The 14192-nt window shown below is 37.2% G+C and overlaps 1 protein-coding gene across 2 annotated transcripts in view; it reads left to right on the top strand.

Annotated features, from left to right (window-relative positions):
• Positions 1-14192, top strand: part of MEOX2 (mesenchyme homeobox 2) — a 186830-nt gene that overhangs the window by 16030 nt on the left and 156608 nt on the right. The gene's annotated exons all lie outside the window — the stretch shown is intronic.

The following is a 14192-nucleotide window of genomic DNA, read 5'->3' as shown; positions in this document are numbered from 1 at the left end:
TTTACAATTGTCAGAGTTCCTTTTGGTTCAAAAAGAGACATTTTCCAGAGTAATGAGGTCACTGGTTCCCATTTGCCATTCTACAATATTCTGTTTATTCCTAGTATTCCTGTTCTTTCAGCAATAGCTGATGCTCTCTGTAGCTGTTACTCCTGGGGGAATTGAGACTTTAAACATTCATTAAAAAGTGAATTGCTATTGTTGACAAAATACAGATGGCCAAGCATGAACTACTGACACCTATGAGAACACTTCCAGTGCAGTACATGGTGGTGTGGCCATGTGAGCACTCTGGTTGTTTTTACCAAACCAGTGTGTCCTTTTTTAACAGACTGGCCCTGCTGTGTGCTCATATTCTTTTGCCTAAATATGGCACAAGCTGCTAAAGTTATTTCTTTTAAAAATGAACTAAACTTATTTCTGCTTTTGAGAGTGAGAAAAGATGTGCTCTCTCACAGCAAAACTATTAGTGAACAATATTCTTACAAGGCTCAGCTCACAAAATAATTACCCAGAGTAAAAGCTCTGCTTCAGACTGCTGCAAACATAACACTCGATGGCTCCCAGAGGCTCTGTCTAAATGGTGGGGTGTGTGCCGTAACTATGTCCCCGATCATCTGGGGGGGACCTGGCTGGGCCGGAAACTGGGGTGCAGGGGCGGAGGGTGGAAGGGAGTTAGCGTGAAGCCAGGGTGCAGCTGGGACACACACACACACACACACACACACGGCTGTAGGAGCTGGGAAGCACGCCTGTATTCCACAGGTTAGACACAGCCATAGCTTTAAATCAGCCATATATTTAAATAGTTTCTTAAGCTGCAGCTGACAGACCTAGTCTCTGAAGACTACAGTTAGATGCTACACCAGGGTGTAGCACGCAGCATTACACTTGCATAATTATATGTACTGCACTCCAGGTTAACATGTGGAAAAAGCTGAAGGAAGGCTCTAGCATTTAACATTTTCAACTTTGGGAATAATATTTGATAAGCTAAGACTGAGACAGTAAGATGAAACTGGTTGAAGTGTTTTTGCATCTTTTTCAACACTTGTAAAGATAGATATTTTGGACAGATAGGTAGAAACTGCATTAGCTATATGAAGCTTTAGGTTACTTGGGGCTTAAGGTGTTTTGTATTTTTACATCTTCTCCTCATCACCAATACAGCTTCATTTTTTTTTCTTTCTCATCTTTATATATATGAGCAACATTTTTCTTTTTTTTCCATTCACCGTTTTGCTACTGATATATTTAAACTCTTCTTTTTTTCCTCCCATTTTTTCTTTAGAGTTTTGTGGTCCTCTTTTCTCCCTCCTACCCTTTTTTTTTTTAGTGTTTTTGTTACTTCCTAGGTGCAGAAAAGTGCAACTTGCCATTGTTTTTCTCCAAACAGTATATCCTATCTATTTTGTTTGAATGCATGTGTGGTTTTGTGTGTGCATAAGAGAGAGAAGAGGAGATACTGTGAGGCTGCCAGCAAAAATCAAAATTGGAGGAGACAGGAGAGCAGAGGGAGTAAGAGACTGTCTTATTGAACTTGGAGAGGAATGAGGCCCACCTGGGGCCGAACCAGCTATTCGGAAGATTAAGGAAATAAAATAATTATGGAAAGTTAGTGCTGGAATTGTGAATGGGCCTGAGAGACCTGGCTGAGGCTCAGGAACTGGGAGTGGTGGCTGCTTGAGCTAAATCAAATGCTCAAAAATTGAACAAATAAGGATACAATAGACATGCTGAGAAATTGTACTTATGTACTTTGACTTGACTTTTTTAGCCTTATGAACTGAAAGACAATAACTCTTTATTTTCAAAAGAATGGAATCTGAAAAATGTAAACCCAGGTCTATTTGGTGAACATTTAAAGAGTACTATGACCAAAGAGCCAGAAACAAGAATCCAGCCCATAAGAAATAGCTCCTCCAATCTCTGACCTTTCAAATTGGAGCAAGGTTCTCAGCACAAATGCAGTGAAACACAAATGGGGTCAGCACAGTTAAAACAGACATAGCTGTGAGCTTAAGGTTCCTGCTTCTTCCTAGTTTTTCATAAAGAAGACTTAAGGTAATCTCTTTCTAACTGAGTTGGTATTGTCTGCTTCTGAAATTCATTATTCCAAAGCTAATGTTAAAATTTAAAGAACAGCATAGTAGCTTGAAAATTCATTTTTCACATAATCATCCAAATGACTCTAATGTACACTACAATGAGAATTTAATGTTCTGTCCTTTACTCTGTGGTTTTTATGTTGGTATTTCTTTGAACTTTCAAAAGTTCATAGAAAAAAAACAGATTTTAAGAAATAGACGTATCTTCCAGCATGCACCTTTCTTTAAAAAATAAACCTAAACACTTCAGAAATTGTCTAATTTGGCTTCCTAATACACTTTTCTTCACATCAAATAGATTTATTTCATAGGATGTCTTTTTTTCAACCTTAAATGAGGTGTGGCTAAAAGTTTAGAATGATTTCCTCAGCTAGCATACATTGTCACAGCCATTCACTTCAACACTTTAAGTTCTACTTATATGAGCAATAGAAATAGACCAGCTTAAAAGGTGTAAAAAGTTGGAGGACAAGATGACGATGAGATGGTCATTGCAGCTTTCATTATCATCTGTCTGGATTGATATATCAATTTGAATATATAAACATGCTACTTATGCCTTGTTTTTCATTTTTCTTTATAGATCCCTTATTGGCTATTTTTAACAGAATGACTGGACTCATGGTCTGATGCTGTGTATGCAGCTCTTTTAGTCTTATGGCATATAAAAAGTTTGTAAATTCAGGGATATTTTAAGGCTGGTCTTGTATAAGAAATAATATGATAGATAGGTATGATGGAACTTTCCTATGAAAGAGAAGCAAGTTTAATGCAGTGATAAGTGTAATGGAAAAATTCTTGTATTCTAAATCTCGGTGAATAACATCAACACTTTATGACTGAGGGATTTGAGGAAGGATGGAGTAGGAATAGGATAATAGTGATCAGAGTCAGACTTTTTTCTTTTGCAAATAAAGAGGAAAAAAGCATAAAAAGAAAAGCATCTCTTTTAATCACTGTATGCTACTTTTTTTCTAATCACAACTTTCACCACTGATAGAGTACAGGAACAGGTTATTATGAGATGGCACAACTCATGCTACCAATTTTTGTAGGTCATACAGTCCTTACCAGATGACTGCAGAAAGCATAGGATTTTTAAATGCTTGGAGGGGCCCACCAGATATTAAGTTAAGAATTATTGGTTGTGCGTAGAAGTAGGCTGAAGGCATTTCCTGCTGTGAATGACACTTGGAAGTTCTCCTTTTGCAGTACTGCAGAAAACAATGGCAGAATTTATGCAGCATTCATAGACATCAGATTTCCCTAGACACTTCAGAAATGCTATCAAATTAAAAGTACTCTTCAGTAGGGCTTCATATTTTGTTTTTATTGGCTGTATAAGAATAACTAAAGTGTGAATGTAAAATGAATCTTATTTACTTGATCGTTGAAGTGTGGATATTGTGAGATACCGAAGTGAATTTTTTTTATATTTATTTTCTGTTCTGGTGGAGGTGATATAAATTTTCTAAATTATAGCTGATGGAAACACAGTCAGGAACTATGGAGACTGCCTACTCTGAGATCTCAAGGAAGTCTCCATGTTTCTCTGATCTGACTCATGATTAGTTGCTGTTAAACCTATGTGTTCACTTTCTCGATGGATTCAGTTCTATAAATCCTGCCAAACACTATGATACAATATGAAAATCCCAGGTTATATATTTGGGAAGAGCTATCTCTCTAGCCCTATATATTTGTTGATGATTCCATACCACTTCATGTGAGTCCAGATCATATGTTTACTTACTGCAGTATCTTTGATTTTGGTGTATATTGGCCCATTGCCTCTGAAAGGAGTTTGATACTAGGCTGTCCCAATTCCCTTTTCACTGGGATAGGCCTAGAGATAGGCAAGTATTTTTTCCCCACCTCCATGCAAACCTGGGCAATAGCAGGCGAGCATCACCTGGGTGCTTACTTTCCTTCTCTCTGTCAGTGGAGGCAGGATTTGGCTTATAGCAGTAAAAGGTGAGCAAAGGTTTTAGTGGAGAACCATAGCAAACAGCTGCTATAAATGAGCTGGCATGAAGGTTAGTGTGCTGACTGTTCAAGGGGGAGCAGATTAATTGCTTATTGAAAGAGGCAGGAACGTGTTTGGAATCCTGCTCCCTTTTCTCGTTTGCGTTAGGGAAAAGGCTGCCATGAGGTGCCCTTCACTTAAGGCCATGTTAGTGGGACGGGCTCAGCACTCTGAGTTATTATTCACATTTTCCTTTAAGACCAGAGAAATGGTTGCTTGAAAGCTTTTGAATGTTTGGATGTGAATGTATTTAAGACTGAAAATTGTGCTCCATTCATCTGAAAGAGTGTTGAGAAGTGCTGTTATATGTTTGATTAACTGTGCTATCCCTGAATTTAAAATAAGTGGTGAAGGCTTCTAAATTATTTCCATTATCAGCATAAGCCATGGGATGGACTAAGCTCATGAGCGAATGGATACTGCATGGTTGTCTGTCTGCAGAAAAAAGGAGTTGGAAAAAATCAGAAAGATTGGTTTAATGACATAGCAGTTGCTTGAAGAACCAACAGGAAGTCAGTCTTCTTTTTCCTTCTGTTTGAAGACTGAGGAAAGGAGGGATTGTCCTTCTTTATGTCCAAACATATTCATGTACATGAGATAAGAAATTCTACCACATAACTTTTACCTAAGTATAGCTAATGGTGAAGCTTTACCTCTCTTATTTTAATGAGAGTTGTGTACTGGATTTGGCAGAATCCCCATCTATCCCCATTAGCATACAAAGTTCCACTAAAGATAGACTCATTTTTTCACTAAGCCTAAGAAATATATGAATACTTTATTAATCTTGAAATATTCTGTATGTACAAGGAATAAAATGCTTAGCACTAAAATGCTTAGCATTTAATTCAGTTTGGGTATATTACTAATTTTTGGTGCCATCTAATTAATTTGCACAGGGAAATCAAACCCACTTTGATTGGTTTGTATCAATTTGCATCACACTAAGCAGAGGAAGAAAGTAATTGGTAACGTTAGTGCTACTTCTAAGGAGTTTTTAGAATTTAGGGATTAGCATGGATTTAGATCTGGTTACTCCTAAAGCTGGAAATAAAGGAACCTTTTTATTTCAAAGTACAGGGAGAAAAAAAATACTTCCTAAATTCTATCATAAACCTGGGGAAAAAAAACCACTTGTGATTAAGAAATGCAAATTGACACCTTGTGAAGAAGCTGTATTGATTTTGACCAAAAGGGAAAAAGCTTCTTTTATTAGATAGGTAAAAATGCAGTGTTATATTTACAGGAGAGAAGAGGAATGATTGACTGACAATAGGCAAATTTACCTTCTGTAAGTAGGATATAATACTCTTCAAGTTTTGGAGCAGCTACAGAATATTTCACTGAAAGCCATTCTAACCAGTGGCTGGAAATAGGCTGCACGGGATCCTTATCTGTCATGAATCTCAAAATGTCATCAAGCCCACTCAGTAAAATATTTGGATGTATTGGAGTTTGCCCAAGTACAAACCCCACTAGGAAAGCCAACGATTTCCACTGGTTTGGGGAGTTTTTGTATGAGGACCTTATAGAGCCTCAAATAAGACCTATTGTACTATTTGAAAGTGTAGGAGGGAATGAAGTCCGATGTTCTGGATATTTTATTTAAAGAGTTAGTGAACTGACATATGTTTATACTTACTACTGATAATATTTCTTTGGAAAACCCATCTAACTTCTTAACTGTACAAAATTGGCATCCTAAATGACCTAAATTGGATTTGAAAATGGCATTTGGATAAAAATCAAAAAATACATCCTACTGGTTATATATGATTGCTTTATTATGTTTGATAAGAATGAAAAGCCGAAGGATTTGACAGTCCCAGAGCCTGGCATGTAAAATGAAATTCTTGAATGTAAATTAGACAGATTAAACTATCCTTTAAAAGACCCTTGATGGAGAAAAGGATGTATTTAAAATCCAATAAACTTCAGACCTCCTTCAAATGGCTTAAAATGAGGTCCAGAATGCTTGCTAAGTAGGAACTCCACTGGTTTTGATTTAATATAAAATCGTGGAGTCTAATTTGAAAAAATCCTGTCACTGTATTCACCTTGCAGAAATAAATATGAAACCATGTGGAGAAGCATATTTCCACAAATGTATTCCAATTCAAGATGAACTAACTGTATGCTCTACTTCATAATCAAACAACAACAAATTTCTTGTATTTCTCTACAATTAAAGAAAATAATTTCAGCCTCTGTATGACTTCTCATAAGCAATGCACAGAAAATAATGTGCTTTTGATAGAAGTTCTAAATGGATGTCTTAGTAATTTTTTTGTAAGGTAGCGGTGTCATAAGTAGGGATGAAGTATTTTTATGTTACTAAGTTGCCTATATGATTGGCTGTGCTGGCAAAAGAGCACAAAAGAGCCTTTGTTATACTCTCCGTAGAGCTATTTATACATTGTGACTTACTGTGTCCAAGGACTGCTTCCTGCTTCCGTTAAAAAGTAGTCCCTCCAAATAAAATAAAAGCCACAAACCCTGACATTACTCAAGCCCTGTCTATTGAAACAACAACAAAAAAACTCACATGATTTTGTATTGCCTATTTAGATTTCTCTTGAGTTTACTTAAATACAGTTCCAGATGAAGCATACTGTGAAAGCAGTGCCTTCCATACCTAAAGAGGCAGACAGACATTTTATTTGGTTTGAAAATAATAATGATTCAAGCAATCAGGTGCACCTACAGGGTATAGCTGAAGCTGGAGTGGACTGCAGCAGTTCGTTGTATAGACCATAAGCTCTGTTGGCAGCAATTACTCTTTTTGTCTTGTGCTTGAACAGCCTGGGGGGAGACCTGATACATGCTTTGGTCTTTGTGAAGTACTAATACAATCAAACAATATAAACAATTTCTATGTCTTCATGTCTTTCCTCCTTGGTCCCCATGCCCACGGTCAACCACAGTTCTTTCCCCCATATCTGTATGTGCTCACTAATGAGTTTCACTTCGATTTCATGACAGTTTTAAATATAACATGCCAGGTTTCCTACAAACTCTATGTAGATCAAGGAAAGAAAACCCAAAAGAAAACCAACAAAAAAAAAACAAAAAAGAGAGAAGTAATCAGATAAGGTTTCTGTTCTTCCCATTCTGGGAGCACACAAGACTTTTTGTAGCCCTGTAGTTTTGGGCAATAACCTTACTCCAGAAAGATATGAGAAAAATTTCATCCCTTCAGACAGACTAGTGCTCAGTATAGGCATAAACAAGAATTCCTAAAAACATGAATATTAGAAAACTGCTCTCAAAATTTTCAGTATGGTGTAAAAATTTTTAGTAAGGCTGCAACTAACTTTTATTGTGGCTTTTTTATTAGGAGGGAAGAAAGTCCGCTGTCCTACAGTTCTCAATCCTCTCATCCATATAAGGAAGTTTTAACTTTAATATAAATAATGCATAACGAGGTATATTACAAAATATAGGATTTGGTACCTTAGCTATCTTTCTGAATTTTTTTTTTTCCCAGTACACTTAATATGGCCTGTGATTTTTCTGTCTATGGTCGTTCTATAGTGTGCCAGGGAGAACTCATTCACTGTTTCCTTGCCAGGAATAATCTAAGTGGGCATAAGGTGTTGGTGTGAATGGGAATGAAGTGAAAATTGGAACTATTTAACTGCATCTAAACCAGCCTTTGTATACATAATACGTCTCTGTCCCCAGAGCACCCTCAAATTTCTCATTTTAAATGTGTTAATAGCATTTCTGGACTAATTTTGGTTTAATTAGTACTATTTTGTTTTAAAAGTAAAACAAATAAGTATTTAGCAGAATCTCTGAAGGCCCTTGATACCTTTACACACATTTCTCCAAAAAAAATAGGCTCCATTTAGCCTAAACCTTCTGCTATTTGCGTTGAAATGCCACAATGATATTTAGTGAAGAAAAGGGAAAAATGCTGTTGCTTATATTTACATTATGTGTTTTTTTTAATGAGAGCTTCTAATACTGTTCCCATGCTTAAATGGCAAGGCATACTTAAATTTTCATCACAATATTTTATTCACAGATATTTTCAGGAACAGCATAACATACACATGAAGACATATTTCAAATGATCAGCAGGGTTTTTACTTACTCTGGTGAGTGTTAACCAATTAAACTAGATATACAATAACTTTTCTGGTCAGGCTGTTAGGAATAAGTCAAGGACTGCTCTATATAGATCCATTATTTTTGCACTCAAACTTCATAATTATTACGAAACAAGTTAAGTTTTAAAATTAGGTGGAAGTAGTTTTTATTCACATTTTTTTGCATAAATCCTGATGTTTTGTTTTTTTTTCCTTGTGTCAGAATGAGCTCTCAATAACGTGAGTGGAAGTTCAACTTTAGTAAGGATAGAGTAATAAAAACTGGATCCGGATCTCAGGATTTGGCACGTGGACACTAGATCTATTAAGTCATCTTGTCAATACTCCTGCCAATGCAGAATTGTTCCCTTCAGCATAATCTCCTGTGCCTTAGTCAGTCCAATTTTAAATGACTTGGGTGAAGTGGTTTCCATTACTTCACTTGGTTGAAGTATTACTTATTCCAGAGACTAAAATAATGCTTTTCAAGCTGCTTCATTCTCATGGATCACTTCCCAATCCCAAAATTTCCCCCAGACAAATGCTTATGAGTGAGGGTAAGGAAAATGTGTGTAGAATATAAAGGCCAAAAGGAAAAAGTGGCACAAAGTCCTTCCCCTCACTCCATTTTTTTTATGTCTTTCTCCTTGCTTCATATTTCTGAAGTCTGCCTCTTCACTCTTGCCAGTGAGACTTGGACCAAACTCCCTGAGAAACAGATCCACTGTGATTTTTTCCCGATTTTTCTGTATGTGAATCATTCCAAAACAGTCTGTGAGGCTCCCCCTGCCCCCCTTCTCTGCTATATCCTATTATTTCTACTTTTCTCTGTATTAAATTTATTTTTAGTAACGCTCTGACTTTAACCACTCTTTGCTGACTCTTCATTATTCATTATCTGTCACTTAACTCTGGAGGTATTATCCTGCTTAGAGTGAATTTTTCGTAGAGAATCCATAGAATATATGTTTTGCAGGTGAATATGGGTGTGTACAATAAAAATGACATATTTCAAATTATTGGGAATGCTAAACCCAATTGTAATAGTAGACAAGATTGATGACAAAACCATTGAGAAAGGGAACAAAGGTTTGTGGGCCCTGTTTTGTAATATATCACGTAATTATCTGTATAAGATAGTCAAGGCCTTAAATCACCGTGTATGCAAAATGAAGTTGAAATACTTGGTATTGTAACTGATATTACGTGCTAAGATCTTTGTTTCAGTTTTTAGGTATACGCATAGTAGATGCTGCAAGAACAAAGACTGAATTTGGCACTTTATTGAGATGTAGAAATTCAACAGCAGGAAATAATCTTCCTTGAAAGAAACCCCTATTTCCGTCCTCCTTTTTTTGTACATCCTTTAGTAGTTGATCACTTAAAACAGGTGCTGTAATTCATGATTGGACATTAAACATTTACGATGGATGGTGTCTGTGTTTAGAGACAACTTTATGTACCAGTGCTTGTAAGGCACTTCCTCTCAGGAATCAAATGGAATTAAGATCATATAGCACTCTGGCAGATTATAGATTCAAATATTACAGCTGCTTGAATTATTCATTGGAATTCATTTACTCAGTTCATTTTAATATATGTAATTATTCAGAAATGAAACTTGATTCCTACAAATATGTTCTTTCAATAGAAGTGTTCAATAAAGCAATAAAAAAAGGATGCTATCTGGGTACAAACATGCCTGAGTCTCATGTGCTATCGGTGCTGCCCAGGTTTCTGGGCTGTGACAGCTCTAGTGGGAACATTTGGAAGAAGTTGCCAGTCATTCAAAAGGTCAAGTATGCCAGGGAAAGTCTGGCTATGCCAGGAAGAAAGTCAGGGCAGGGTCCCGAGGCCATGGTAAGAAGTGGTGCCCGAGCACCAAAAAGCCTTATTGCAGCTCTGTTTGACTAATCAGGTTCTCAAACAGAAATGAACTGCTAATAACTCCCATCCATGTGAGTCTACTTCATGCAGAATGATTACTATATATTCACCTCTACTGGTTTACAAACCACTGTCTTTACTGAGGTATCCATATTTGCCTCCAAATGAATTAGTGATTTCAGCTGTGTAGAGAAGAGGATTCCCACTCAGCATAGACCACTGTACTGAGTGCAATCAGACAGATAACTAATTACATGGGTAGAGGTGTTTTAGAGATCCATCCATAATCTCTGGTGGGATGGCCTATACAACTAACTCCTGGTATGGTTGAATCCATGTGGCTGTGTGCCCCTTCTCTTTGCTCACATAAAGGCTTTATCTGCTCTGATACTTGTATAGTGGTAAAAGCTTACCTGTTTTGAGGCGTTTGTAATGTAGAGAAAAAATAAGCTCTTTTCCAAGGAAAAGACACACATGAACTTTGAAAGGCATCCTGCAGCATGTGGATTTTCTTCCATTGCCTTGTGAAGTGTTTGTGTACCTGGAATGTACCCTGCAGAGACTGAACTGTACTGAGATGCTTTGATAGCTACGCATGTTTTGGGTGCTGGGCACGGCCTCTGCTCCTTTCTTATGCCAATCTTAATAACTAATTCCTTCCATCTGGTAATAATTGCTCAGCAGCCACAAGGGAACTGCAGCACCTCCTCTGGGCACAGCAGAGGTAGCTTCTCCTGGCAGGAGTTAGGTATATTTGACTTTCCCCTTCCTGAATATGTAGGTGATCACCCTTCTTTCCTGTCCTTACTCTGAGTATGTATAAACTATACAAATGTAAAATACCTAGAATGTAGAACAAAGAAAACCTAGATTCCTATACCTTGTCTCACATATATGAATACTCATGATGAACTGTGCATCATTAGAGCTAGATGTACTTATGCTGAGCAAGAAAACCCTAGTGCCAAACATCTAAGGTTTCTTTAATAGATTTTTTTTTTTCACTTCAGTTGGATATTTGAGTCCTTTATGTTTTATTCTCAGTTCTGTGAGACTGGTAATTTAATTTTCGTGCTCCTTAGCACAGGAGACAGAACATCCATAAAAGCAACATTTTTCCAATACGTAGTATAAATGATCTGCTATTCTAAGGACAAAAAGCAATGAAAAAAAAAGGGATATCACCCAAGAAAAGATTTGAGAGCCAAATAGAACCTGAAAAGGGAGAACACAGGAAAACAAGACACAATACAGAAGGTATGTCATATAGGAAACATTACATCCTCCTTCTGGAGACAGATATCGTCAAACCTGCTACTATCAAAACAAAAGCTTCTTTGACCATAGTTGGTCATAAAGACTTTGGATCCTTTTCAGGCTAGTCCTCTGTTAAGATGACATCTGGATTATCCTTATCAAAACAGGTCTTACTGATGGTAAGTTTGATCAGAAAACTTCTATATACTGCCACCTCCTCCAACCTGCTATTCACCGGGAGTACGTGCATAGGAGGAAGGGTGAATGGGACTGTAGCAAGATCTGTCCCCATGCTGGTGTACTGTCATCAGAATATGGGTTAACTAAGCATGTTCTCAGAGAAAAACTCATACTGAAATCTTTTATAAAGTTCCAAGTAAATTAACTGTTGAGAAGACAAGCCCTGAGAGCAGGTTGTAAAATATACTCTTACTCACAAGCGAACTACCCAGGGTATTGCCGTGACCTGGGTTCATTTGATATGTTAGTTTCATACTTACCTGCTCCAGAACAAGTGAACCAAGCCAAGGCTTCAGACGTTATCACTTAGGATGTAGTTAGGTGCCTCAGCTGAAGGATCACAATCTGTAGAGCAGAGCCTTAGCTTCCCATGATCTAGCTTGCTAACAGCTGTTGACTGACAAGTTATAGCACAAACAGAGACACTGGCAGGTTTTCCCTGATAACTAAGAGAAAAGAATGCAATATGTTTTTCGTCTGATTAGGTGTATGGTGATTACTGCTTTATTTTGCTAGGTTTTGGTGCTTTATCTACTTCCTATGAGTACAAGAAAGCATAAGACAGACCCTCTTTCAAGAATATACTTTAGAAGCCTTTAAGAAAAAAAAAAACAAACAAAAAAACTAACAGCAACAACCCCCCCCAAATGTTTCCATGCTAGAATCTGAAGTGCTTCAAGATCACTATGCAGAGCTCTGGCTGGAAGCCTACTACTAAGACAGGTACTGCAAAGGACCTGAAGAATATCTTTGCTTTGTGGGTGGTAGAGTGCCTTCACAAAGTCCTGGAGTACTTTGCAACAGTCTTTGTCATGATGCACAAACTTAGGGTCCAGAGTATAGAAAAGATGGCAGAAAGTGGTAGCAAATGAATGAGCATTTTTGAACTGTGTACAAGGCTCTTGGAGCTGAAAGGTCTTAGAGTTCTCCTCATTAAAGGAAAATCATTATTTAAACAAATTTATCCTCACCTCAATGCATTCTTCAGAATCTGCAGATGTGAACTTGGAGGTCTTTTTAAACATCTTACACAAGAAGAGAGAGAATTTGAGTGACTGTCACAAGTTGTATGGGTGATGTAATGCATTTGGTTTATTTGCCTGAAATATTTTGTGTTCACCAAAGCCCAGCTATGTTGCTGATGGCCGTTGTGCTTTTGGAGTGCAATGGAGGATGCTGTGCTGTGGGCAGGCAGTTTAGAGAACAAACAGGAACTTTTGTTTCCTTTCATTTAGGGAAAAGAAAACAAGGCAGAAGGAGCAATGCTGAGCAGCTGCCTGAAAGCTGCTTTGTCTCAGCTTCATTATGACATGATCCCTGAATTGGTTTTTGATAAAGTATATAATATATCAGAAGAAATCACCAAACTATAGCTGTAGTAAGCAGTTTTATTTAGAATTTATGCTCTCTGATGAGATAGCAGTGTAAATTCTACTAAGCAGATCCTATGCTCTTTGAAACAGGGCACTGAAATCTGATATAGTACCTAATAGTAGAATTAACAGCGAATATGATAAGGCAAATGCATGGTTGTCAAACTTCGCTTACCACCTATTTCATCATATGGAGAGCAAAGAAATCATGACAGTACAACATACTGGCAGCATGAGAATCTGTCTCATTTAACATCATGCTACTGTTGTCAGTTGGGAGAGCCCTTACTCGATTTGGTGCTCTCCACTGAATACTCAGTATCATTTGAAGCTGGTGGAAATCTGAGTTCTTTGTAGCATCTGCTTTTTACATCATAGTGTTCTGCAACCTTAAAAACAGATGTCTGAAATAGTTTATTGTGCTTTTCCTCAAATATTACACAGCACTGGTATTGCAGAGCACAAAGGATTATCTCAACAGCACTGTGTAGGTCTTTAGTCTTTAGTCTTTAGTTTATGATCTCTGTGATCTATTGTATGTAAACCTTTTTATGAGACTGGGAAGGGATGTAGCCTGAGTAAAATTAAACAGTGTACTATGCAAAAAACAAAAAACCCAAACAAATAACAATGAACCAAACAAAAAATTTAAAAAATTAAGGCTCTTCTGCTCTGTAAATGGACAGATTGAAGACCCAAAATAGAAAGACTTTGGAAAATGAAACATTTTCATCAAGTAATTTCAACCCAGAGAAGTATTTTATGCTAGACAACAGAAGATGTCAGGGTTTGTGCTGGCAATAACAGGACTCATCTTCCCAAGGGATGGAGGAAGTGTTCTATGCATTCTCTCACATTTTAAAATTTCCAATGGGAAAAGCTTAACTATTTTTATCTTGTTGTCTTCCAGTTTCTGCATCACTTTCTTCTGTGAAACAAATAGAAGTTACAGTCAAGTACCAGCATGGCTACAATCCAAAGAGCATGAGATACTTCCAAGAGAAATGAGTGACGTATATAATGTTTTGTTCAGGCATCTGTACCATTGTTGATTATAATACATTCTTGTCTTCATGCCTAAAGAGTCATGCCAGCAGTAAGCCCTTATACTGAATAAAGAATCATGCTGCTTCCCTGCAAGAAAATGCTAATCCAATCTATCTAATTTACAGCTTGGTTTAATGGTCACATCACTACTAGAGATTTT

Source organism: Neopelma chrysocephalum, unplaced genomic scaffold, assembly GCF_003984885.1.
Source record: "Neopelma chrysocephalum unplaced genomic scaffold, ASM398488v2 Primary Assembly neopelma1_67, whole genome shotgun sequence".
Lineage (NCBI taxonomy): Eukaryota > Metazoa > Chordata > Aves > Passeriformes > Pipridae > Neopelma > Neopelma chrysocephalum.
This window is presented reverse-complemented; position numbering and strand designations above follow the sequence as displayed.